Source organism: Anomaloglossus baeobatrachus, chromosome 1 (genome assembly GCF_048569485.1).
Source record: "Anomaloglossus baeobatrachus isolate aAnoBae1 chromosome 1, aAnoBae1.hap1, whole genome shotgun sequence".
Classification (NCBI taxonomy): Eukaryota; Metazoa; Chordata; class Amphibia; order Anura; family Aromobatidae; genus Anomaloglossus; species Anomaloglossus baeobatrachus.
The window spans coordinates 423568458-423593030 of record NC_134353.1 but is presented as its reverse complement, the minus strand read 5'-3'; the positions used below and the strand labels follow the sequence as shown (position 1 = coordinate 423593030).

General features: G+C 48.7%; 1 long non-coding RNA gene across 1 annotated transcript in view; it reads right to left on the bottom strand.

The window, feature by feature from the left end:
• LOC142316212 (uncharacterized) overlaps positions 1 to 24573 on the bottom strand; it is a 48687-nt gene that overhangs the window by 21261 nt on the left and 2853 nt on the right. The window lies entirely within an intron of this gene.

Sequence of the window (24573 nt, the reverse complement as noted above, 5' to 3'; positions counted from 1 at the left end):
AGAGGGAGGCTGATGCTGGAGGAGGCTGGAAGGAAAGAGGCTGATGCTGGCGGAGGCTGATGCTGGGGGAGGCTGGAAGGAGAGAGTCTGATGCTGGTGGAGGCTGATGCTTGGGGAGGCTGGGAGAGGGAGGCTGATGCTGAGGGAGGCTGGGAGGAGGGAGGCTGGGAGAGGTAGGCTGAGAGAAGAGAAGCTGATGCTGGGGGAGGCTGATGCTGGGGGAGGCTGGGAGAGGGAGGCTGATGCTGGGGGAGGGTGGGAGGAGGGAGGCTGGGAGGAGAGAGGCTGATGCTGGGGAAGGCTGGGAGGAGAGAGGCTGATGCTGGGGACAGAGAGGAGAGGCTGATGCTGGGAGGAGAGCGGCTGATGCTAGGATGAGAGAGGCTGATGCTGGGAGGAGAGAGGCTGATGCTGGGAGGAGAGAGGCTGATGCTGGGGGCAGAGAAGCTGATGCTGGGGGCAGAGAGGCTGATGCTGGTGCAGCATGGGGGATGGAGCACGATAGGGGGGTGCGCAGCATCGGGAATGGAGCATGATGGGGGGGTGCGCAGCATCGGGGATGGAGCACGATGGGGAGTTCACAGCATGGGGGATGGAGCACGTTTGGGAGTGCGCAGCATGGCGGGTGGAGCACATTTGGGAGTGCGCAGCATGGGAGATGGAGCACGATAGGGGGTGCGCAGCATAGGGGATGGAGCACGATGGAGAGTGCGCTGCATGGGGGATGGAGCACGATGGGGAGTGCGGAGTATGGCGGATGGAGCACGTTTGGGAGTGCGCAGCATGGCGGATGGAGCACGTTTGGGAGTGCGCAGCATGGCGGATGGAGCACGTTTGGGAGTGCGCAGCATGGGAGATGGAGCACGATGGGGGGTGCGCAGCATAGGGGATGGAGCACGATGGGGAGTGCGCTGCATGGGGGATGGAGCACGATGGGGAGTGTGCTGCATGGGGGATGGAGCACGTTTGGGAGTGCGCACCTCCCCCCAAAACACACACACACACACACACACACGCGCGCGCGCGCGCACTGCACAACACACCACACACCACACATCACACACACACACACACACTGGGAACCACAAACAACTGCCCTACACAGACACCCACACACACAGACAACGCTGCGCACACACAGCACCCAACACACAAACACCGCGGCACACACAAATATACGCACATACCGCACAACACACACATTGCACAAAACATACCTCCCCCCAAAACACACCACACACACACAAACCGCGCAACACACACACAACGCTACAGACACACAGCGCTCCACAAACAACGCAACACACGCAACACACATACAACACCGCTCTCACCCCCCGTCACACCCAGACAACACCCAGAACATGTACAGCCCCTACACAAACACTTGGTAACTACACACAACAACATCTATATATATATATCTATATATATATATATATATATATAGATATATATATATAACAAAAATCATACATGAACTACACAATACGTAAATTCTAGAATACCCGATGCGTAGAATCGGGCCACCTTCTAGTGCTTTTATAATGGTGTTGACATTGTTTTCACTCAATTGCAATGGTGTGATCAAGACTCTTCATTTGGCTGTCAGGATGCCAAACGCGCATTCAACAACACGTCGTGCTCTGGTTAATCGATAGTTAAAAATACGGCGTCTGTTATCCAGAACACGACGTGGATAAGGCCTAAGGACTTCTCTACGAAGTTGGAAGGCCTCATCACCTACTATTACAAAAGGTGCCTGTGTGTCAGATGTGCCAGGCAATAGACGCGGGGGTGGTACAGACAAATCATTGGACCTTAGTCTCTGACCCATGACTGAATTATTAAAGATTCTGGAATCTCCTGTTCGACCATACGCACCGATATCTACAGCCACAAAATTGTAATTAGTATCAGCTATGGCCAGTAGAACAACAGAAAAATAATGTTTGTAATTAAAATATTGTGTGCCAGAGTTTGGTGGCTTTTTAACACGTATATATTTTCCATCAATGGCACCAATGCAATTAGGAAATTGTGTTTTTTCATAAAAGCCATTTGCTATCCTTTACCAATCTTCAACACTTGGCTCTGCCATCACTAGAGGTTGTAATTTCTCCCAAATGGCATGACATGTTTTCCTTACAATGATTGAAATAGTAGATTTGCCAAGTAAAAATTCAAGATGTAAGGCAGAATAGGATAATCCAGTTGCAAGGAATCTATATCATAAAGGGAAAAAGTGGAGAATTTTAATAAATTTAAGTGTTGTCAATAATTTGAAAATAAAACATTATTTTAAAATAAAAAAAAAAATACCTTATAGTGATTAGCAAACGTTGCTCAGGAGATATGGCACAACGCATATTTGTGTCCTGGTATGTGATCATTGGCCTAATCTCATCTAACAAACGATCAAAGGTAGTTATGGTCATGCGGGTGTAAGCGTGGAATTTGTCTTCATTTCTCCTTAACTCAATATAAAGACGATTGAAATGTCCTCTGCTGTATCGTTTGCATAGTAGAGGATGGACCCAAAAGCGACGACGCCTCAGCGGAACATGTTCTTCTGGGTATTGCGTGCCAAACTCTCTGGACAATAACCAATGGTATAAAATTCTTTCAGTTGTGTTGAAAGTAAGATGCAAAGACATTTCTCCAAAGGACAGGACACAATGGGTACACAGGACTGAAAACACTGTTGGACAGTGAAATGTGTAGGAGTCCAACTGTCTCATTGTTCTGCCGTTCATTTATTTGTTAGCCCAAACAACTTACTCATGAGCCCAATTAAAAAACATTGACAACATATGTTAAATGTCAATTTAAAGGTTAAAAAATGCATTCCACACGTATTACACACGGACTGCACACGGACTGTAATACGGATGAAGGTTTGACACACGCATTACACACGCAGTACACACGGAAGACCACACGGATCACTATGGCACGACTATCGCACACGATAATGGGAACGTTTTTTCATACGTTCGTGTGAGTCCAGCCTTATAGTCTGACTCCGCCTCCGTGATTAGCAGCTTCTGTCTATGGAAATACAATGCTGAAGTTGGTTTCTTATTTGTCCAGTTTCTTATTCGGCTATTGTTTATTTTCTGTATTTTTTACAGGTTTCTCAACAAAAATAAAACATCCCAAGTATATAATACCATGCCGTCATGTCCCCTGTTGTGATTACACTGAAAAACACCTAAAAAAATTATGACTGACACAAAAATGGGCATCACGGGCGGCACGGTCGCTCAGTAGTTAGCACTGCAGCTTTGCAGAGCTGGGGTCCTGGGTTGAAATCCCACCAAGTACATCTGCAAGGAGTTTGTATGTTCTCCCCGTGTTTACGTGGGTTTCCTCCGGGTTCTCCGGTTTCCTCCCACGCTCTAAAGACATACTGATAGGGACTCTAGATTGTGAGCCCCAATAGGGACAGTATTCCAATATATGTTGTGAGCCGCTCTGAGTCTTTGGAGAGAGGTGGCATACAAGTTTAATAAATAAATAAAATCAAAGTGGGCACTGAGGTATGGTATTGAAGGGGTTAAATGGCTTTGAGCCACTGATCTCACACTACAATTACATACTTAGTGATGTGCCACATCCAATTCATGCTACTCCAGCCTTGCCCAAATGGTTTCTGGGCATCAGAACTGGCATCAAAGTGGGCAGAACACCAATTTTCACAGATTTGAATAAGTAACAGGTGTTTTTGAGGGGTTAAATGGCTTTGGGCTAGTGATCTCACACTACAATTACATACCTAGTGATACCCCTCATCAAAGTCAAGTAACTCCAGCCTGGTGTAAATGAGTGAGTTCTTGTGAAGATTTTGAGTTGTGCAGATTTGTACAAAGTCATGAAGAGGATGTTGATGCACCAAAGTGAATGAGAATCCTGAAGGTTTATGCACATGAATGTGACATGAATTTGATGCGGGCTATCACTAGGTATGCAACTGTAGTGTGAGATATCAGTGGCCCAAAGCCATTTAACCTCTCAAAAACACCTGTTACTTATTCAAATCTGTGAAAATTAGCGATTTTTCCACTTTGATGCCAGTTCTGATGCCCAGAACCCATTTGGGTCAGGCTGAAGTAGCATGAATTTGATGTCGGGCATCACTAGGTATATAATTGTAGTGTGAGATCAGTGGCCCAAAGCCATTTAACCCCTTCAATACCATACCTCAGTGTCCACTTTGATGCCCATTTTTGTGCCAGTCGTAATTTTTTTAGGTATTTTTTTTGTAAAATGTTTATTAAACTTTTTCCTACAAACTTCAAACTGTATACTGTATAATCATGGTGCTTTGACAAAGTATCAAAATAACATCCGACAGGAATAAGACAGAGGGAAAGACAGGGCAGGGGGAGATATGAAGGGGGGGATGACAAACATGTGATGTTCTTCAAACATCCGAACAAGGCTCTAAGACATGACAACTTTTTACTCCGATAATCAGTTATCGTCCATCTACAAAAATGTCCCAAGGAGTCCATATACGCAAACATTTATCCAACTGATTATTAATGCAGGCTGTAAGATACTCCGTCCTCCTTGTTTCCCTGATCCTCGATTCCAGGTCCTGGAGGGTCGGGGGACTCGTCTGTTTTCAGAATGAGGCTATTAAACACATTGCTGAAGTTCATATATGAAGGAGCAACCTGGATGAATCTTTTGCAATCCCGGATGGAGGGACATTGAGAAGATAGTTAAATGGGTCCAATGGGATCCTATACCCCAAAACTCCATGGGTCAGCTCTCTCACCTCTTCCCAAAAGGGAGCAAGGGTCTCACAGTCCCAGAAAATATGAGTAAGAGATCACTTATCGTTTGTACACCTCCAACACCGATCTGACGTGCCGGGGAAGAGCCTGCCAAGGACCTCTGGGGTATGATACCAATGCATTCAAATTTTATACTGGTTTTCTTTTTGCGTAGTGCATAAAGAGGTCTTCGCTATCCACTCCCATATGACCTGCCACATCGGTTTCGATATCTCCTTCCCTAAATATGTCTCCCATTTTGTCATATACAAATTGTCTCTCCAGTAAAGGAGACAAACTCTAGCACAGCGCCACCTATTTTTTGTCATATATGAATGCTGTACTTCTACATGAGAAGTGAGTATGCCATATATGCATGAAATTAGTCCCTTTGTCGAAGGACTCTGCCTGCAGAGATTCTCAAATGAGGTAAGGTTGGGAAACAAAGTGGATCTGATCACGGACACGGCCAAGTGACGTATTCTCATATACATGTAGAAAGCCTCCTTCAGAATGTTAAATCTTTCACATAAGGTTGGGAGAGAGGAGTGAGTTGGTACAAGGATCGATTATGTCAACAAAACGAAAGAGGCGGGCAGCCACCCAGAGGGCAGATATATACTGTATTTGTCTAAGGGAGCTATCCTGCAGCGCCAGAGTGTACAGAAATGGTATCAGTGAGGATCCGGCCGAGGTTAGTGGGAAGACCTTCATGGCCCCTCGCCATATCCGTCTGGTGAACGCCATGGGCCCCAGGAGAGATGGATCCGGGGGGGCCAAGGCATCCATCCATAACAGAGCAGCAGGGAGAGTAGTGGCCAACCAAGTTTTCTCCAACTCCATCCACTTACTTGACGTGACCAAGCTAGTCCAAGAGGGAATACGTCTTAAGGGGGCTTTACACGCTACGACATCGCTAGCAATTGCTAGCGATGTCGAGCGCGATAGCACCCGTTCCGTCGTTCGTGCTACATTTCATGCTCCCTGCCGTAGCGAATATTATCGTACGGCAGCGTCACACGCACATACCTGGTCAGCGACGTCGCTGTGACCGCCGAACAATCCCTCCCTCAAGGAGGGGGTGCGTTCCACGTCATAGCAACGTCACTGTGGCGTCACTAAGCAGCCGGCCAATAGAAGCGGAGGGGCGGAGATGAGCGGGACGTAACATCCCGCCCACCTCCTTTCTTCCGCATTGCCGGTGGACGCAGGTAAGGAGATGTTCGTCGCTCCCGCGGTGTCAAACACAGTGATGTGTGCTGCCGCAGGAACAATGAACAACATCGTACCGGTGGCAGCAGCGATATTAAGGAAATGAACGACGTGTCAACGATCACTGTTTTGGAACGATTTTGCGATAGTTGATTGTCACTCATTAGTGTTATACACTGCGATGTCGCTACCGGCGCCGGATGTGCGTCACTGTCGTGACCCCAACAATATATCGGTAGCGATGTCGCAGCATGTAAAGTAGCCCTTGCATGACCAGATAATATTTCCACATTTCTGGGAAGCTAACCCACCCATCCTCTTAGAGGCAAGCAACACCGACTGAGCAATTCGATGACGCTTATAGGCCCAAATAAAATTGTTCAGCCATTTCTGAAATCGCCGGATCACCATTCTAGGGATCGGTAGCGTCGCTAACAAGTACAAAAATTTCGGGAGAATCGTCATCTTAATAGCAGCCATCCTCCCGAAAAAGGATTATTTTTTTTCGGACTATAAGACGCACCGGACTATAAGACACACCCTTGTTTTAGAGGAGGAAAAAATAGAAAGAAAAATTAAAGTAAAAAAATGTGGTCATGACACACTGTTATGGGGGGTGGGTCTGCTGCAGACACTGTTATGGAGGTAATAATATCCCCAAATTCTATACTCACATCCCCCATTCTGGGTCCCTTCCAGGTATATATGGCCCCCATCGTGGAATATGTATGATCCTCCAACGTGTGAGAGATAGAGATCTATATATATATATATATATATATATATATATATATATATGTGGCGCCCCTGACCTGGTCAGGCACCACTGAGTACTGCACCCATGCTGGGGACAGTACAATACAGGTAATCCAGAAGGCTGACTGGGGTGTGGAACACAGGCGCATAGTGACCAGGTCTCACACATGTACCCATGAGAGGACCCCTGGGGATCCCAGGAGGGGGCAAGCCTTCACCTTCACTGGAATAGTGGAGGGGGTAGAGCCTCCATCTCCTCTCAAGGGGTGTGGTGGAGAGTCTGGTTGCTAGGTGGCGTAGGCAAGAACAGGAGAGGAGGAGCAGTGAGCCAGTTCAGTGTAGAGTCCAGGGAGCTCAAGTGAGGAGCAGATCCCTGGAGCTGTGCAATCTGACAGCGTCCGCGCAGTGGCTACAGACGGGGGAGAACGGTCAACTAGGAGTGCTACCTGAAAGCCAGCTTCAGCTAGGGAGTGCAACGGAGTGGGAAGTAAGGAGACTGCTAGAGAGCACCAGGCCCAACCGGGCGGCAGATCCCGAAGCAAGGATAGATCCACCTTTCCCTGCTAAACCTGCCGGTGTGGGGCTCTCAAAGCCCACACCACAACACCACAAAAGCCGCAGCCACGTAACCACAGTGAGGGCCCATAGGTCACAGGAGGCAAGCAGCTGGAGTGGCCTGGTCCGGGGAACAAGCATACGGCGAACGAAGGGGAGAGAGAGGCTGCAGCATCTTCCCTGGGTGACCCCCATAGGGACTAAAAGTCGGGGTCACCCCAAACCACCAAGGGCTAAGGAAGGCGAGTCAGTAGTCACCCTCATAAAGTCAGCCTGAAGGATACCTGGTTCCCACCTGGTTCATCCCAGCTACGCCCGGGCTACTCACCCTGCCATCAAATGTGAGTAAAGCCCTTGAAAGACATTCCTGCCTGTGTGGTTATTCTGCGACTTGTGGTACTACAAACCTACACAGGGCCCTGGGGCTTGCCTCACTCTCAGGAGGCTACTACATCCGACTGCACCCACCATCAGCCCCAGGCGTCCCCTAACCTGCAGTGGCGGTCCCCACTGACCGCAATACTGAGAGTGGCGTCACGATCAAACAAGAAGATTTCCTACCAGTGACGGAGATCCAGCAACGTGGAGTCCCTGAAGGTAATGCACCGACACTGACACTACACCTGTGGGGCTTCACATCTGGCGTCACGAACAGGATAAGGACTAGACCTGTTCAGACAGGTGACCATGTGCCTGGGCGGTCCGCTTGAAAAATTGGAAGCGCCGCCATATTGCCACCATGAAAAGCGCGCTGAAAAACAACAGCAGCCCGCGCTGGAAGAAGTTACCGCCCACGAAGAGGTGTGGCTACCCAGAGATCCCCTGCAGAGTCCTGACCTCGCTGATGAAGAAAGCGGAAGCGTCCAGAGACGGCGGAGCAGAGAAGAAGCCAGTAGCGTGCTAGAGGAAATGGAGTCCAGACGTGGATACCCAGAGCCAGGCTCTGCTGCCTGGTGGTGCCGGGAGCTTGCCATCTTCTGCGACCAGCTGGAGGCCAGGATTGTGCGACAGCTCAGGGAAGAACGCACGGAGCTCCTGGAGATGGCTGCGGCGGTGCGGACCTACGAGGAGGGAGCCGCGCGACGCATGCCAGACCGAGCGGCGACGACGCAGACCCCGATGCTGCCACCGATGGGTGAGTCGAGTGATGCCCCGGCCAGCGCAAGTGCCCCGACCCCTGCTGCCACGCCCGCGGTCCCAGAAGAGGCGCCCGGCGCGGCGCCACCGAACCAGGCCGCAGCCACGCTAGATGCGGCCCGCCAAATCCAGGCCGCCGCAGCCATGCCCCGCCTGGCCCGCAAAGGTCCGACTACCACTGCGATACTGATCCGTGCCGCAGGTGTGACGCTGACCCAGGCTGCCACCCTGCTGAGCCCAGTCCGCCAAGACCCCACCGCAGCAGCGACGCTCGTCCGCGCCGCAAGTGAGATGCTGAACCAGGCCGCAGCCCCGCCAGGTGCGGCCCGCCAAGCTCCGATCGCTGCAGCGACGTCCAGCCCAGCCTGCACAGAGCCCCCTGCAACAGCGACACTGATCCAGGCCGCCGCCATGCCAGGCGCGGCCCGCCAAGACCAGGCCGCCGCAGCGATGCCCTGCCCGGCCCGCCAAGACCAGGCCGCCGCCATGACAGGCGCGGCCCGCCAAGAAAAGACTACCTCATCATTTTCCCCGGCCTGCAAGGCCAGAGCAGATACCGCTCCCCGGTCTGAGGAAGTCCCTACTAGGAAATCCCTGATAGGTGAAGACTCCGCATACTGGCAGCTGAAGGCTGACCTGGAGGCCAAGTTCCCACAGGAGATGGTGGACAGATACATGCTCCCTCCGCACACCCCTAAGGCAACCCCTGCAGCAACCACGCTGAAGAGTCCACCGCCTGGGCCAGCTGAGGAACACTCATCCCCAGCGCTGCCACAACCAGAGTGCAGCGAAGAACTAAGGGGGAGAGGAGGCCAGGAAGCTGAGGAGCTGACTCCAGTGCCACCAGCAGTGGACCCATACCCAGAGCCAGAGACGCTGCCCTATTCTCGCTGGGATGAGGAAGACCTAACCCCGTCTGCTGACGAAGATCAGCCCAAAGACCTCACCTGGGAGCCCGCAAGCATGAACCCAGCCCGCAAGACACGGCGCAGCAGAGCAAAGTATCCTCCAACACCACAGTCTCCAGAGCAGAGAGAAGTCACAGCCAGAGACCTGCAAGAAAAACGAGCCCTGAGAAGATCCAAAGCCCAGGTCAGAGGACCCCTTTGCAGAGGAGTTGTGGAGGACTTCAATTTGAAAAGCGGATACGGCTTTATTGTAGCAAGAGGAATAAAAGAGGGCATATTTGTGAATCGGAGAGATGTTCAAGCCCACCTGCCCAGAGGACATTCAGGCAGAAATTTGAAAATTGGAGACGCAGTACAGTTCACCTTGCATCAAGGAGAAAGGGGCTACTATGCCTTAGACGTAGCACCATGTCCCAAAGAAGAAAGAAAAGACAGAGATAAAGAAACAGATGCAGAAAAGGAAACAGATGAAGATCTAGAAAGAAAAGACAAAGAGCCTACAGATGAAACTACCTCAGAGGATGACAAGGAGCAAGAAAACAGCAGGTGCCGTAGCCCAATAGGCCAAAGCCCTGGTACCGAGGAGTAAAGTAAAGAAAGAAGTACCGAAAGTTTGACCAGTTTGACAAGTTGAAAAGTTTGCAACGTTATTGTTTAAGCATGTGCCCACAAAAACTATTGTGAGAAATAAACTTTAAGGCTATGAACTTGCTATAGCCACAAACTCTCGCAGTGTAAATAGTTACACCAGTGGCACCGCCACCAGAGCCAGCCTGTTTAGGGGCTTGGCTCGTCTGCAACCAGGAGGAGCCCGTCCGTATATAGGGCCTTGGCTCACCTGCGACCAGAGAGCACGCCTGTTTATGGGGCCTTGGCTCACCACCACAAAGAGGGTACCTGGTCAGCACCAACTGTGGAGGCCGCCTCTACATCCTGCCAGAAGGGGCTGAAGGCGCGGATCCACCAGGCCAGGTAGACCCTGAAACCACCAGCCCATGAAAGCCGCCTCTACATCCTGCCAGAAGTGGCTGAAGTCGCGGCCAACGGGAGAGGAAGATTGGAGGAAAGGTCTGGGGAAACGGATGGCCCAGACCTGGTTACCAACAGGACCGGTGACCTGCCTCCTGAGAGGGTTTTGGGTGGGTTAACGGACTTGTGGGTGGAGGGTGGTGATGTCTGATACCTGGTGGTTTTAAAAATGTTTTACATGTTTTAATGTTTTATGCATTTTAAAATGTTGTCTTGCAGCCCGAGGACGTGCTGGTGATAACTAAGGGGGAATGTGGCGCCCCTGACCTGGTCAGGCACCACTGAGTACTGCACCCATGCTGGGGACAGTACAATACAGGTAATCCAGAAGGCTGACTGGGGTGTGGAACACAGGCGCATAGTGACCAGGTCTCACACATGTACCCATGAGAGGACCCCTGGGGATCCCAGGAGGGGGCAAGCCTTCACCTTCACTGGAATAGTGGAGGGGGTAGAGCCTCCATCTCCTCTCAAGGGGTGTGGTGGAGAGTCTGGTTGCTAGGTGGCGTAGGCAAGAACAGGAGAGGAGGAGCAGTGAGCCAGTTCAGTGTAGAGTCCAGGGAGCTCAAGTGAGGAGCAGATCCCTGGAGCTGTGCAATCTGACAGCGTCCGCGCAGTGGCTACAGACGGGGGAGAACGGTCAACTAGGAGTGCTACCTGAAAGCCAGCTTCAGCTAGGGAGTGCAACGGAGTGGGAAGTAAGGAGACTGCTAGAGAGCACCAGGCCCAACCGGGCGGCAGATCCCGAAGCAAGGATAGATCCACCTTTCCCTGCTAAACCTGCCGGTGTGGGGCTCTCAAAGCCCACACCACAACACCACAAAAGCCGCAGCCACGTAACCACAGTGAGGGCCCATAGGTCACAGGAGGCAAGCAGCTGGAGTGGCCTGGTCCGGGGAACAAGCATACGGCGAACGAAGGGGAGAGAGAGGCTGCAGCATCTTCCCTGGGTGACCCCCATAGGGACTAAAAGTCGGGGTCACCCCAAACCACCAAGGGCTAAGGAAGGCGAGTCAGTAGTCACCCTCATAAAGTCAGCCTGAAGGATACCTGGTTCCCACCTGGTTCATCCCAGCTACGCCCGGGCTACTCACCCTGCCATCAAATGTGAGTAAAGCCCTTGAAAGACATTCCTGCCTGTGTGGTTATTCTGCGACTTGTGGTACTACAAACCTACACAGGGCCCTGGGGCTTGCCTCACTCTCAGGAGGCTACTACATCCGACTGCACCCACCATCAGCCCCAGGCGTCCCCTAACCTGCAGTGGCGGTCCCCACTGACCGCAATACTGAGAGTGGCGTCACGATCAAACAAGAAGATTTCCTACCAGTGACGGAGATCCAGCAACGTGGAGTCCCTGAAGGTAATGCACCGACACTGACACTACACCTGTGGGGCTTCACACATATATATATATATATATATATATATATATATATATATATTATACTAGAAACAGTCTCCCAAATCTCGAGGACCTGCAGTGATGTAATGAAGAGGTGGGGCACTGTGCTGCTCTGGCCCACCCTTCTTCATTACATCACTGCAGGTCCTTGTCAGCTAAGGGAGACTTTGTTTCTAGTGCAGAGGCAGGACTAAAGCAATGTGAGCACTCAGCACAGAGACTGCAGGCTGTGCTGTGATGGTATGCCGTGCTCTGGCCTGGACACTGCAGTGATCTGCACTTCCTCTGGGCCAGACATGGCTGCAGCGGCCCCCTGCTCCTGCGTCCTAAATAGCTGACACAGTCTCCACAGCCACTGCAGGAAGCCGGCGGCTAGAGCATTCACATGTGTCCGCTGTTTACATTAAACAGGTATTGATTTGCTGCTCCTCACACCCGCTTCTAGTCACTGACTGAAGAGAGTGGAGAGGTGGGCGGGGAGCAACTAATGAATATTCTTTTACTTTAAGCAGCGGCCACACATGGTTTCCATGGTTTCTCCAGCCGCTGGCTTCCTCCAGCAGTGATCCTCCCTGCCTCCTGTGATCCCACCACTTCACAGCCGCTCCCTCCCCACAGCTCCCTAACCCGCAGGTACCCCCCGCTTTGACATTTGGACTATATGACGCACCCCACACTTTCCTCCCAAATTTGGAGGAAAAAAGTGTGTCTTATAGTCCGAAAAATACGGTAGGTGAAGCTTGTCCCATTTGGCCAACATCTTTTTTAGATTTTCTAAGAAAGCTGGAAAATTATGGGCATACAACTCTTTATAGTTACCTGTTAAATATATCCCTAAGTATTTTAAGCTGTCCTTTTTCCACATATATACAAATGCTGACTGTAACGAGGAAAGAACAGATGGCTTTAAATGCAGTGGAAGGGCTTCTGTTTTTGTGGCGTTAACTTTATAACCCGAAAGGTTTCCGTATTCAGTCAGGATAGCATGGAGATTGGCTAGAGATATCAAGGGATTTTGAATTGTTAAAAGGACATCATCTGCGAAGAGATACAGTTTATATTCTTGCCCCTTAATCCGGAACCCTTGAATGTCTGGGCTTTCCCAAATGTGTGCTGCCAGAGGTTCTATGCATAATACAAATAATAAGGCGGAGAGGGGGCACCCCTGTCTGGAACCGTTATGTATAGGGAAAGTTGATGATGATGCGTGAGGGAGCTTTACCAACGCCTCTGGACCGGTAAATAAAGCCTTGATAGCTTGAAGAAAAGGCCCCCCAATGCAAAATCGCTGAAGGGTGGCAACCAAAAAAGGCCAACCTAGCCTATCAAAGGCCTTTTCCGCATCAAGGCTAAGGAGCAATCCCTCCTCTTTTTGATGGTTCAGTGCGTCAACAAGACTTATTGTTCTTCTGGTGTTGTCTCACGCTTGCTTGTCCAAAACAAATCTCACCTGGTCCCCATGGATTAACTGTGGGAGAAGCATCGATAGTCTAGTGGCATATATTCTTGCAAATATTTTTAAATCTGCATTAAGCAAGGATATTGGCAGATAACTGGCCCAGTCAGCTGGATCTTTACCTAGCTTTGGGATCACTGTTATATGAGATCACAACATCGAAGGGGGAATTGGGGCACCGTTCAGGAACGAATTGAACATGGTTAGCATGTGTGGGACAAGTATGTTTTGATGTTTTATAGTATAAGTAAGAAAAGCCATCGGATCCTGGTGCCTTTACCTGTGGGAGCTCTTTGATAGTAGAAGTTAGTTCTTCAGTAGTAATTGGGGTATTGAGTGCATGCAAGGCCTCCGTTCTTAATTTTGGCAGCAATCTGGCCATGAGATACTCATTAAGCAAACGATCCCTCTCTGTTACATCCATTGGAAGAGCAGAGGGGAGTGAATTTAGTCTGGCATAATAGTCTCTAAAGGCATTTGCATGTTGCTGAGGGTCATACCTCAACTGCCCTTTTGTATCTCTAATAGCCAGAGGCGTAGACTGTGCTCTTTGTTCTCTGAGTTGTGCTGCAAGTATAGAGTGGGCTTTATTGCCCCTTTCATAGTACCACTGTTTTGTATACACCAGCAATTTTTCTACCTTTTTGACAGCTAAATCCTTCAGCCTGTTCCTCACCTCCACTATGCGCCTTAGTTTAGCAGTAGAGGGGTACATGAGCATTTCTTGCTCTAATTGCACCAAACGACTGGTCAGCTCTCGGCGTTGTTCATTAGCATCTCTCTTTAAGTAGGATACCAGGGAGATACAGTTGCCCCTCATAACAGATTTATGCGCTTCCCATAGGGTCGCCAGTGAGGAAACAGTGCCACTGTTTAACTGGAAAAAAATCTTCCAGTTGGCCCTGAAGTTTAACTTGGTGCATGGGGACCTATAAGAGGTGGTCATTTAATCTCCAATGACATATCCTCCTTGCCGAGGCGGATATACAAATTGTCCAGCATAACTGGAGCATGATCCGACCATGTAATATGGCCAATTTCTGAGTCTTTGGTAAGTCGCAAGGCTGGAAGATTAGCCAAAAAGGTGTCAATTCGTATATATATCTGTATGTGTAGAATGCAGAGGAGAGTAGAATGTATATTGTCGAGAAGTAGGGTTGGTCACCCGCCATAGATCAAAGAGCGCATATTTATGGTCCAGGTCCGGGTCATTCAATGTCAAGTGAACCAATGATTTTTACCTCTATAGTTTTAATTCTTTTGAGATTTTGTTATTTGGTAATAGTGTGTCAGTGAATGCAAAATGTGAAGAAAAAAAAATCTAGATTTTTTTTTTTTTTAATGATTTTCAAAGTTCGGAAAAAGTGTGAATTTCGGTGTTGCCTGCCTTTACATTTCTCTTCATAACTCAGGCTAGAAAAAAGATAAACAAAATAAACACCATTCTACTCAGAACTATACAGGCTTTCAACAGATATTTCAAAAGATTATCTTTGTTAATATTTTACCCGTGCAAAAGCAAAATTTTAAAACGAATTTCCGAAAAAAAACCCGTTTAATCTAAAAATTTCAAAAAATGCACATGTACCTGCTATGTTCCTGGCCACATCTGTACCAAAATTCAAGTTGAGATCGCAATGGGATCATATTTAAAAATATGGAAGTAAGACAGAGCTTCAGAGCTTTCATGTGGACGCCATGCCCGGACATGGTCACTTTTGCACAAACCGTTCTCTACACAGGCATCAAGGGAGTTGTGTGCTACAATATTGGTGTGTTTAAAGTTTGAGTAAATTTATATTAATAGTTTAATGCTTTTCTTATTAAGGGCTAATTTACACACAGCACTATTCTGAATGATCATTGTTCAGAACACCCCCCCCCATTCATTTCAATGGGGTAAACACATGCAGTGCTTTTTTTAAACCCTCACAGAGTGAGTAAATCACTGCTTGCACAACTGTTAAATGCTGCATTTATTGCAGTGATCTATCACTATTGATAGGAAAAAAAAGCTGCCATTGTTTTCACTAGCGATTAAAAAAAACTAATGCAGATATAGCGAAAATTGGGTAGGAAAATGCTGCCAAAACCGCAGCGTTTATCCGCAGACAGAAAAGCTGTGTGTGCGCCCTAATACTGACTTTATAGTGACAGTTATATCTCAAGTGTACTGTAAATCTTTATCTTTATTACCCATCTTCCTCACTTAATATTATCTATATTTTTCTCACACAGCAATGGCTGCTACTTCTCAAGGAACAGCATTTTATAATATATGCTGCTGGAATCCTTTTGAAAAAACTGGACACAACAAGAAAAAAAAGTCTTAGGCCTGTACAAGATTGGATATTTCCTATAAATCCATCGAGCAATGCAGGCATGAAAATTTGTGACAGTTGTAGAAAGCAACTTGCAAAAGAGAAAAATACTCTGCAGGCAGAACATTACTTCCAACACAGAAGATTTTATAAATCCTGATGTAACAATAGAGTATTTGAATAAATCACTAACATCGAAGAATCGCCCATTGCAAAAAAAAAAAAAGAATCCATTATCCAGGATATTGCCAACAAAAATTAGAAAAAGTTACAAAAAAAAAAGATCCTGAATCTGGCAGGTGACACAGTAGAAGGTGACGGAAAAACTGACAGATTCAGAGATCATTCTGCAGCTTAAAGCTAAATGTAAATCCACCCAGAGCAGAAGTGAACACTTCATGACACTGACTACACTACCGAAGAGTTGGATGCCTGCACAAATATAACCAAGAACTCAAGTAACACACATGCAATTTTTCACAATTTTAAAACATACGTTTTTTTCACAATTGCGCACCAAAATTTTGAATTTAATTTCTCCAAAACAAAATATAAAGAAACATAGTCTTGTGACATATCAAGTGAAAGCTGGTACCGTTCTGAGAAAAATGATGCCTCTCCCACCTCTTTATCTTACTTCTAGCCTGAGATATGATAAAAAATGTAAAGCCATACCAAGCCAAAATTAGCACTTTTTTTTAAAAAACTTTAAAAGCCTGTAAAAAATTAACTGATGAAGAAAAAAATTCTAAACTTTTAATTTGTAATTAACTAAAGTTGTACTTCATAAAAAATTTTTTTAAAAAAAATCTAAAGATGTCAGGTAAAAAAAAAAAAATGAATATTTGGATCACTTGACATGGAATGACCCGGCCCGAAAAGCCTTTGTCTGCCTGATCAGGTTTGGTTCCAGCTGTGTATTATTCAGGGAATTTCTCTCTCTTATTTCCGTAAAAGGCATATTAAAGTCCCCACCTAGGAATAATGTTGAAGGGAATTCTTTGATTATTTTAGCAAAAACTCGCTCCAAGAAGGGGATTTGTCCTGTATTTGGTGCATATATATTACAAACAACTGGAGCCCCCTTAAGTATTCCTGTCAGGATAATGTACGGACCCCCCCGAGTCTTAAACACATTTGGTAACTTGCAGAGGGCAATTGTTAGCAATGAGTATAAGTACCCCTGCTCTCTTCTTGTCACAAGGCGCAGCATACGCCTTGGGGAACCTCCTCTTAGCAAACTGGAATGAGCCAGAAGCGTCATGGTGGGTCTCCTGTATAAAGCTATGTCTGCATTTGAGGACCTAAGTTCCTGTAAAGCTAGTCTTCGTTTGACATTGGAGTTTAAACTCTTAACGTTTATAGATACTATATCATGAGCGGTGGCGAAACTAGAGATTGATGGGCCCGGTGCAAAGTTCGGACCCGGGCCCCCCCCCTCCACGTAGACCGACACTTGGGGTATGGGATGACACTGGCACTCGGGGTACGTGATAATCACACTGACACTTGGCTCTTACCCTCAGCACCCAGGTTTCCCATGATCTAAAAACCCTCTATCAGCACACAGCTTTCCTATGCTCTGATATCCATCTTGTCATCGGCACCCAGCTTTCCCATGCTCTGCTATACATCTTTCCCTCAGCACCCAGCTTTCCCAGATCAGAGCATGGGAAAGCTGGGTGCTGAGAGATTATAGCAGAGCATGGGAAAGCTGGGTACTGAGGGAAAGAGCCTTTTTCCCTCAGCACAAAACGTTTGAATCTCATGCTTGTATCTTTGTCCCCCCTCGTATATAGTTTTCCAAATACTGTAATGCCCCCCATATAGCCTTCCATATAGTATAAAGGGTCACACATAACCCTTGATATAATAGAATTCACCTCTATAGTCCTCCATGTATTATAATGCATTTCCCATAGTTCTCCATGTATTATAATTCACCCCATAGTACTCAATAGATTATACTGCACCATATAGTGCTCCATGTTTTATAATGCACCCCCATAGTCCATGTATAAGGTAGCCTCCATAGTCTTCCATATATTATAATGTAGCCCCCATAGACCTATGTGTTATAATGCAGCCCCACAAAACCTTCATATTGTATTATGCAGCCCCATACTCCTCCATGTAAATGCACCCCTATAGTCCATGTATAAGGTGTCCTTCATTTTGTATAATGCAGCCCCCACCAGGCCTCCCTGTGTATAATGCAGCCTCCACCAGGCCTCCCTGCGTATAATGCAGCCTCCACCAGGCCTCCCTGTGTATAATGTAGCCTCCACCAGGCCTCCCTGTGCATAATGTAGCCTCCACCAGGCCTCCCTGTGTATAATGTAGCCTCCACCAGGCCTCCCTGTGTATAATGTAGCCTCCACCAGGCCTCCCTGGGTATAATGTAGCCTCCACCAGGCCTCCCTGTGTATAATGCAGCCACCCCAGGCCTCCATCTGTATAATGCAGCCCCCACCAGGCCTCCCTGTGTATAATGCAGCTTCCACCAGGCCTCCCTGTGTAAAATGCAGCCTCCACCAGGCCTCCATCTGTATAATGCAGCCCCCACCAGGCCTCCCTGTGTATAATGCAGCCTCCACCAGGCCTCCCTGTGTATAATGCAGCCTCCACCAGGACTCCCTGTGTATAATGCAGCCTCCACCAGGCCTCCCTGTGTATAATGCAGCCTCCACCAGGCCTCCCTGTGTATAATGCAGCCTCCACCAGGCCTCCCTGTGTATAATGCAGCCCCCACCAGGCCTCCCTGTGTATAATGCAGCCCCCACCAGGCCTCCCTGTGTATAATGCAGCCACCCCAGGCCTCCATCTGTATAATGCAGCCCCCACCAGGCCTCCCTGTGTATAATGCAGCTTCCACCAGGCCTCCCTGTGTATAATGCAGCTTCCACCAGGCCTCCCTGTGTAAAATGCAGCCTCCACCAGGCCTCCCTGTGTAAAATGCAGCCTCCACCAGGCCTCCCTGTGTAAAATGCAGCCTCCACCAGGCCTCCCTGTGTAAAATGCAGCCTCCACCAGGCCTCCCTGTGTATAATGCAGCCTCCACCAGGCCTCCCTGTGTATAATGCAGAGCCCCCAGGCCTCCCTGTGTATAATGCAGAACCCCCAGGCCTCCCTGTGTATAAGGCCACATTCACATGACTGTTCCGTCTTTGCGGCCCGCAAAAAACGGTCCATTTTTTTCACGGATGCACGAAGGCATTTGTGTGCCTTCCTTTTTTTTTTGCAGACCGCAAAAAAATGGAAGTAGCTAGAAAGATAAATAGATGCGTAGATATAGAGATGGATAGATAGATATAGAGACAGAGAGATAGAGAGATTGATGGATGAATGAATGGATAGATAGATAGATAGATAGATGAGAAAGACATATATAATGTCCCACCTCCCTGCATATTCTAAGCTGGCACCCTTGAGTGACTTTCATGTGGCACTAAAGGGTGCTTATCCTTGTATTTAGCCAAAAAATAAATAAATAATTTAAATTAAAAAAAAAATCACGTGGGCCCCCATATCTTTTGTAGCTAGGGTAAAGCAGACGGCTGTACCCTGCAATCCACAGCTGACAGCTTCACCTTGGCTGGTAATCCAAAACAGAGGGCACCCCACACTGTTATTTTAAATTAAACAATTTAAAACAAAATACATGGGTGCCCCCCCAAATTGGATTACCAGCCAAGGTAAAGCGGACAGCTGTGGTCTGGTATTCTCAGACTAGGGAGGTCCACCGTTATTGGACACTCCCCAGCCTAAAAATAGCAGGCCACAGCTGCCTCAGAAGTGGCGCATCCATTAGATGTGCTAATTCTGTCGCTTCGCCCCAACTCATCCCGTTGCCCTGGTGTGGTGGCAAACTGGGTAATACATGGGGTTGATGCCAGATGTGTAATGTCACCTGGCATCAAACCCTGGGGTTAGTGATGTCACGGCGTCTATCAGATACCAGACATCACCAACCCAGTCAGTAATTTAAAAATAATAGACAACAAATAAAGTTTTATTTGAAAAAAAAACCACTCCCCAAAACATCCCCTCTTTCATCAATTTATTGAAAAGAACAATCAAATCCGGGATCGGCATAATCCAATAAGGGGTCCCACGACGATCCATACCATAGTCACTGTCCCAGTCAATGAACAACCAAATGTTCCCCATTGGCTGGGAAAGCAGTGCAGTGACCTGAGCCAACATCAATAGGTCACTGCAGGGGATGACGAGCGCTGCTGTCAGGTTAGTTGAGATCATTACCTGCTGTGACGATCTCCTGCACTCCTGACGTCAGCGCTGTCACTGACTTCCATTGTCCGCCGCGTTCACAGCGAAGAATCGCGGGAGCCTGTGACGTCACCGCTAGTGACAGTCTGGGACACCCGCGAGACGTGATGTGAGAACGCGGCGGGCATAGAAGGCAGTGACAGCGCTGCCGTCAGGAGTGCAGGAGATCGTCACAGCAGGTAATGATCTTATCTAAACTCCTGACGGCAACGCTCCTCATCCCCGCGGCTGCCCGCACTGCAGTGTGAGAAGCTGCTGACACTGCAGTGCGGACAGCAGTCCGTCCTGCGCTCTGTGCTCTCAGCACAGTAGTTGCACAGGAGTGATGTCACCACGCACAGGGGGAGAATGATGGAGCATGGAGCGCCGCTCTATGCTTCATCATTGCTGTGCGCAATGATGGGGAGGGGGCCCGATGCCACCGCCAATGACACCGGGCAGGAGGGCCCGATGCTGCAGCTGATGACACCGGGTAGGGGGCCCAGTGCCGCCGCAGATAATACCGGGCAGGGGGGCCCAATGCCACCACCGATGACACCGGGCAGGGGGGCTCAGTGTCAGCGGCATCGGTATATATAGCGGCCGCGTGGTCTACAGAGCGGGTCCCTGAGCTGCCAGGCCCGGTCGCAATGGCGATCTCTGCGACCAAGAAAGTAACGCCCCTGATCATGAGGTGTTTTTATGTGTATTCAAAACAGGGCACATGACTGCATATTATTATATACAGTGGAACCTTGGTTAATGAGAACAATCCGTTCTGGGAGTGTGCTTGTTAACCAAGTTACTCGTTCGGCAAAGCAAGATTTCCCATAGGAAATCATTGCAATGCAGACAATTCGTTCCACAACTTGTTAAATGTCCCATCCTGGTGCCCTATTATGCCATTCCACACATGCACAAATACACACAAACATGCACAAACACACACACACGCACAAACGCAGATTATGCTCACCTTACCTTCCGTTCCCTCGCCGGTCTCCTGGAACTTGCAGTTCGCCCGTACAAGACGTGTATCGGGTAACCAAGGCGACCGATGCCGGACCTTCCGCACTCAGCGCGCTGACGTCAAAGGCGGGAGCCGCTTGCCTCTGATTGGCCAGCGCGCTGCATTTGAGTAGCGCCTGACAGGGGAAGTTCCTCCCTCGTCGCAATGGTTACCAGATACACATCCTGTGGAGGGAGGACCTTCCCCTGTCAGCCGCTACTCAAAGGCAGCGCGCTGGACAATCAGAGGCAAGCGGCTCCTGCCTTTGACGTCAGCACGCTGGGAGCTGCAGGTTCGGCATCGGTCGCCTTGGTTATCCGATACATGCAAGTTCCAGGAAGCCGGCGAGGGAACGGAAGGTAAGGTGAGCATAATATGTGTGTGCGCGTGCGTGCTTGTGTGTGTTTGTGTAGAGCGGGTCAGAGAGCGGTGGATGTACGGAACCGGAAGTGTATGCTGTGAGTATTTTGCTCGTACAGCAAGGCTTTCTCGTAAACCGAGTTACAAATTTACAGAAAGCCTTGCTCGTTAGGCGAAATACTCGCTAACTGGGTTACTCGTTAAAGGGGTTATCTGGCTTATTTTGACTTTTTTTTTTATTATTACACTATTGGGCTACATTGGGGCAGGTAAGTAGATAGTGAGCACTTAGGCCAGTTTCACACATCCTTCTTTTTGCCGGTTTCGCGGATCCGGCACGCTCTCGTACAGTGAATACAGTACAATGACAGCGCTGTAACTTCCGGGTCACATGCGCCGGTCACATGACAGCACGTGACCGGCGCTTGTTGCGCTGTCATTGTACTGTATTCACTGTACAGGAGCGTGCCGGATCCGCGAAACCGGCAAAAAGAAGGATGTGTGAAACTGGCCTTACCTGCCCTGCTGTCAGCCCCTCTCCCCCGGCTCAGAGTGGTCATGTGACCGCTCCTGCCACGATTTTGCTGCTTCCGGTCATTTCATGTCAACATGGGCAGGACCATTTTGACATGCAAATCTGGAACAGCTTGTTGCCGCCCTGCTGGGCGGCTACAGTGCGGGGAGTCCCCGCCCCCCTTCCCTGCACCCTCCCACACATTCCCTCGCACCCCGTACTCTCCCCGCCCACGGTGTCACCGCCAGCACCGGGCCCCCTGCTCAGGAGAGCAGGAGTGCCCGTGCAGTCTGTGTCCCGCTCCACCCCGCAGCTGCCTTCATTGCAGTGTGTGTCTGCCCGCATGCAGATTCTCACCCTGCAGTGCTGGCAGCCGCCAGGATAACGAGCGCTGCTGCCAGGACGATCTCCTCTTCACTCCTGTCAGCGCGGTCACTGCCGCCTATGCCCGCTGCGTTCTCACGTCACTAGCGGTGACGTCACAGGCGATACTGCTGAGAACGCGGCGGGCATAGAAGGCAGTGACATCGCTGAGAGGAGTGAAGATCATCACAGCAGGTAATGATCTCATCTGCCTCTTGGTGGCAGCGCTCGTCATCCCCTGCAGTGACCTGGGCTATTGATGTTCGCTCAGGTCACTGCACTGCTCTCCCAGCCAATGGGGAACATTTTGTTCTTCATTGACTGGGACATTGACTATGGTATGGATAGTCATGTGTCCCCCTTATTGGATTACGCCGGACCCAGATTTGATTGTTCTTTTCAATGAATTGGTGAAAGAGGGAATGTTTTGGGAAGTGTTTTTTCAACTAAAACTTTTTTGTTGTCTTTTTTTTTTATTACTGACTGGGTTGGTGATGTCGGGTATCTGATAGACGCGTGACATCACTAACCCTAGGGCTTGATGCCAGGTGACATTACACATCTGGCATCAACCCCAAATATTACCCAGTTTGCCACCGCACCAGGGCAATGGAATGAGTTGGGGAAAAGCGCCAGGATTGGCACGTCTAATGGATGCGCCACTTCTGGGGCAGCTGTAGCCTGCTATTTTTAGGCTGGGGAGTGTCCAATAATAGTGGACTTCCCTAGTCTGAGAATACCAGACCACAGCTGTCCGCTTTACCTTGGTTGGTGATCCAATTGGGGGGGGGGGGGCCCATGTTTTTTGTTTTAAATTATTTATTTAATTTAAAATAACAGCGTGGGGTGCCCTCTGTTTTGGATTATCAGCCAAGGTGAAGCTGCCAGCTGTGGTTTGCAGGCTGCAGCTGTCTGCTTTACCCTAGCTGGCTACAAAATATAGGGGGGACCCCACATGTTTTTTGGGTTTTTTTTAATTATTTTTTGGCTAAATACAAGGCTAAGCACCCTTTAGTGCCACATGAAAGTCACTAAAGGGTGCCAGCTTAGAATATGCAGGGGGGTAGGACACTATATATGTCTTTCTCATCTATCTATTCATCTATCCATTATCTGTCTGTCTATCTATCCCTCCATTCATTAATTCATTCATCCCTCTTTCTCTGTATATCTATCTATCTATTCATCTCTATATCTACTCATCTATTTATCTTTCTTGCTGCTTCCGTTTTTTGCGGTCCGCAAAAAAAACCGGAAGGCACACGGATGCATCCGTGAAAAAATGGACTGTTTTTGCGGACCGCAAAAACGGAACGGTCATGTGAATGTAGCCCACATGTGTTCCCTATGGGGGTAGGGGTCGGTACAGAACAATGGTGAGCGGGGGCGGGGGGTCGGTACAGAGCGCCATGTGTGGGTGGGTGGGGGGAGGGTTGCAGAGCCTGATGTGATGTGGAGCGTGCGTGCGTGTGTCCCTCCATGTGCTGTGATTCACGGCACACGTGGGTTGTCCATGTGCAATCCGTGATACATGCTCCGTTATCCGTGATTGCATATGACATATACTCACCTGTCCCCGCTCCTTCTGTCCATCGTGCTGAACTCTACCGCGATGCTGTATCCGGCCACCGGTCTCTCACCTCTGCAGCTACTTCCGGGTCGGCTCTGGCTGTAGTCATGAATATGCATGTCAGTAATTAGCCAGGCAGAAAACTGCGGAGAGCAGCAGCCGGAGACAGCAGTGCTGGAGAAGGGGAGTATAAAAATCATTTTATTTTCAATGTCCGTGTTTTTCTGGTACGTGTTTCACAGATCATAAGATAGTGTGGTCCGTGGGACATCAGTGATGCCAGAAAAAAATGGACGTCTCCGTGCGGAGAACATGGACACGCGTGTACGCTGCATGGAGACACGGTCAGTGAAAAATCACTGATGTATGCACACACCCATCGATTATAGTAGGTCTGCATATGTCAGTAATTCTGGTACATACATACATACACACATATATATATATATAAAGCACATACGTACCAGAATCACTGACATCTGAAACAGTCCTTAAAGGAATATTCCCTTCTCCAAGATCCTATCCCAATATGTAGTGGTTATAATAATATTAGCAAATACCTTTAGTTAGAAATGTAGTACAGTTCTCCTGACCTAGTCATGTTGCTTACCTCATGTGCAGGGCATTGCAGCTTAGGTATCTATGATTACAACAAGCAACTGAATGGTCATAGCCATGGGAACCTAAGATGCAATGCCCTGCACATGAGGCATGGCTATATCAGGAGAACTCTTCTACATTTCTAATCAGAGTACTTATTATTATTACACTTACAGGATCTTGGAGATGGGAATACCCCTTTAAAGTGGAAAACATTTTGGAAAGTCCTGCCTTTGCTTTTCGGAATAACTGTTCCCACATATTGCTTTGTAGCCATGTTTTTAGGCGTTCGGTCTGTGCCCAGCCTCAGGGCCCCCATGAGGAC